Below are 4146 nucleotides of genomic sequence, written 5' to 3' on the forward strand. Positions count from 1 at the left end.
TCAAGCTCTAGATCTAATTTGTAATGGACTGCAATCGCAGTGTATTTAATCCAACATCAATTACAATGGTGACGTGCCTCACGAGACTAACTGGTTATAGTTGCTCGGAAGAGATGGACTGCAAACTTGCATCAGTGAAAACCAGTCATTAGATTTATCTTACACCTTCATATACTAGATTAAATTACATACCAAATAAACAGCAGCCGATTTAACCATTTTGTGAGTCGAAGACTGCTTCATGCAGATATCAGAAGGAAACTTCGATAACATTATATTAAAAATCATATATTTTTTCAAGTCGCGAAGATCGAAGAACAAACACCACAGGACACAAGCTCATCAAACCAGCAAAGCCAGGTTCATAGATATGGTAGATGCGTTGTTAGACGTCTGCTCTAATTTTAGACGACGAATAAAGGCTTTCCGGTGATCTTAGACGAGGTGGAAAGGCCTGGATACATGAAAGGGCTTGCGAAATGGTACTACTGCCGAAGAGGAATAAGGATTCAAAGAAAATAGAAATTATATAGAAAAAATGAACGTACATAAAGGGAAAATTATGCGTCATCGAAGCGAATAGAGTTTGGCAGCAACACCCCAGGAGGAAAAAACTGGTTGAGTAATTTTAGTGACCAAGTTGCCGGCACCAATAAAAGCATAAGCGAGAGCTTCAACCCCGAGATGTTTTGAAATTTTTCAACAAGTTATTGAAAATCATGCTGATCATTTAGGGGAAATATCGGGCTTAATGCACAAATTTTAGGCCCTTGGTCCAATGCATTAAGGGCGATGGATGCGCGGCAACGAGGTCTGACGGTTCCGGTCCCAGATTTGCTAATGGATTTATACATCACATCATCATCCTTCATAAGGTACATCATGTTCTGTTTCCATGCGCTGGAGGATTCACTGGAGGAATGACCTATACCTTATTTAGATTCTCCACACTTGATGATTATTAATGAAATGGCATGGATGATTATTAATGAAACTAATTGACTAGCTGAATAGTAATGTCCTATTTTCGTTATTAGTATTACACTTTGTGTTCTACGCCAAATGCGCTCCTGTTAATGATGAAATGATGAATAAAATTTCCCACTACTTAATAATTCCGAATTTGTGTTGTAAGGCAAATAAGACAACATCAGAGAATAAAAAACAGCAACAGTTCGAGATAAAAATCGTCATTTCGAAATAACAAATACAAAACTAGAGCCGCCCTAAGGACGTAACAGACATGACGCAGTGCACATCTCTGTCCTCGAGCTCCGACACAGAACTAATCAACATGAAAATTTTATTTCATTTATACACCGTAGAATTTTTTATGACTGACTTGATCGCAGCGCGCGCTGTTGAAAACGAGACTAGGGAACAGAAAAAAATTATGCCAGCGTGAAAAACGCTGCGCTCGGGATGCAGAATTACAGGAACGTTGTCAATCTTGCTTTCCAAGCCCATGTACTGATTATGTTCAGGTTAAATATTCATGTCTGGCAACTTGGGATATAAAAGTTAGAGCTCACTCCAGAGAACGAACTTTTACGATGTTATTTTTATGAAATTGAAAAAAGGTCACTGAGGCATGCCCCAAATACTTCTAGGGAAATTCCGGTTACATTTGCCAGGATGTCAATTGATCGATGAAGTTTCCCGGTCTGTCGTGCAGGTCCGCGATCGCTAGAGCGTCCCTGACTGGCACTTGGTTTCAGACGCTCCAGGCGCAGTTCTTCCGGCAATTTCATCCGCGGACCGGAAAAACGGCAAAAAAAACTTCCGGTGGGAGAGAACGAGAGCTGAGGCACACAGGGAAGAGGTTCTAGGCGAAGCGGTCAACGGTGGCCAGCAGAGAGGAAATGTCGGACCTGTCTCTTATACACATCAGATGTGTATAAGAGACAGCCGTATAACATATAATGACATAGATATAATGATGCATCCTGAGGATGAGTGAATAAAAATATTTATTAATAATAANGGCCACCAGCGAACAATAAAATAATGGACAGCCACCAGCGAACAATGAAGTCACACTGTAACGGTTATTGGCTCCGCTGCACTTAATTGGAACTGCAACGATGATACGCAACGAATAAAATACGCCCTCCCCTGATGAAAAAAAAAATAAATCAAGCATTTATAACATTTAACGTATTTTCTCAATTTCAAACTTCATCCCACCAGCAAATTTTCTGTAATTCTCTGAGGAACCGACCACTGAACAATGAAAAAATCATACGGTGTCTACTTATTCTTATTGGTCTCATTTCTTTTCAATTTTGTTGCTTAAATACGTCAGCTGTTCAAGAGTTATGAATCACAGAGAGAAAGTTTCTGAAATGCAGCTAAAATTTAACATTTAAGTCATCATTTTATTTCGAAAATTTATATCAAGTCAAATGCTTTTTCTATGTCAGGCCTCCTAAAAATTTTAAAAATTTAATTTTTTTCAACTCCCAAATAAACCTTATACTTGATCTCATTGAAATGTACTCACGAAAACTCACTAGTTTTCAGTAAAATGAAGCATGAGAACTAACAAATTTCCGCATTCAAGGCCCATTGTAAAGGGTATAGAATTTTGTATACAATTTTATTGCTCTCGCATGAGCCCGAGAGCCGGAGCCGTCAAATTACATTCATAAATTGCGAATTATAACTGTATAATTGATTATAATAATTATAAGTATTAACTTCAAATAAATCATTTTCAGGTTAAAAGAATTAGGTCTTTACTGAATACAGCGAACACTGCGTGCATGAAACTTTCATTCGATAATCTAGAATATTACGATAATCTAACCATTTAATAAGGTAATTAACAACTTTTAGAATTAGACTAATTTGATAGAAAAATAGTCCAAATATAGCTGTAAATTCACAGTTTATCTATGATATTTTATTTTAATTCATTAAATACCTTTTGGGCATTAACCATCTCAAGTAAACAGCTCAAAAGCAACAGTTAAAGAAGCAACTGCAAGACATTCGCACGAGATAAGCTTTTTACATTCGACTGGTACCAGCAATCTCCTGTAGTCTAGAGGACTTATCTGCACTTTTACATTCGATGACAATGATTGGGCTAAAAATTTTGCATGAGCTCAAATAATAAATAAAAATGCTTCAAAAGCGATTTTCATAGATGTGATGAAAGGTTAATCACAACCCTTGCTCTGGTGAAGAAATTTTTATCCTTTGCTGTATAATTCAAACATTTTCACAGCCGGAAATAGCAGCTTTAACCTACAAATAACGGAAGCGAAACTTACAGCTGCCTCGCATGTATATAGGCAGCCATCAAATTACCCAAATTTAGGTTTCAGGCTTACAAAGGCTTTAAACTATACTGCTAGACAAATATGACTGGGAACTTTTCAAGTAAACATTTTTTTGTCTCACGACACCAGCGCTGGCGTCCAGCGTCGCGCGCGTGTTGCGGACGCCTCATCAGCGTGCGGTTGGCCGCGCTATTCCTCGGCGCTCCAGCCGTGAAAACTTCGACCGACACTACACTCAGAAAAATGTGGAGGCTTTGTCCAAATAGTAATGCTCTTTTTGCGCTTGTGTAATGCATCCTGATCCTGTGCATGAGTAGTGCGCTCACTACTCGTGCTGTGGGTAAGAAAATGTGTCGCAGTTTGAACAATGTGACCCAGTCATTTGCCTCAGTGTACCGGTACAACTACAGTGATAAGAAAACGCTATATTTTCGGATCAATAAAATTCTGTGCTTTGACATAAATGATAAAAATCTTAAGGATTATTCAAGAAATCTCACAATGAACAAATTAGGGTAAAAATTCAATTAGAATGAGTATCAAACGATCAATGAGAATGAGATAAATATAAAGCAACGTTGTAGGATCAGTCGACGATACCCATTTGATGCCCAGCCTTCTATGAAATATATATAGCAATTTCTTAATCGATAAAAATAAAAATAAAATTATTGGTTTAAATTCACAAGCATGAATTTAAACCAATATTGGTTTCAATTCACAATTAAATCAATTCACAAGCGTATTGGTTTAATTCATCACAACTCTTTTTTTTTGGGATAAATGCAAACCAAACTAATTTCGGGAGCTCACATTTAAAGCGGTAACATTATCAGCCACGTTGGCGCCAAAACCTGTA

This window comes from Hyalella azteca, unplaced genomic scaffold (assembly GCF_000764305.2).
Source record: "Hyalella azteca isolate HAZT.00-mixed unplaced genomic scaffold, Hazt_2.0.2 contig6811, whole genome shotgun sequence".
In the NCBI taxonomy this organism is placed as follows: Eukaryota; Metazoa; Arthropoda; class Malacostraca; order Amphipoda; family Hyalellidae; genus Hyalella; species Hyalella azteca.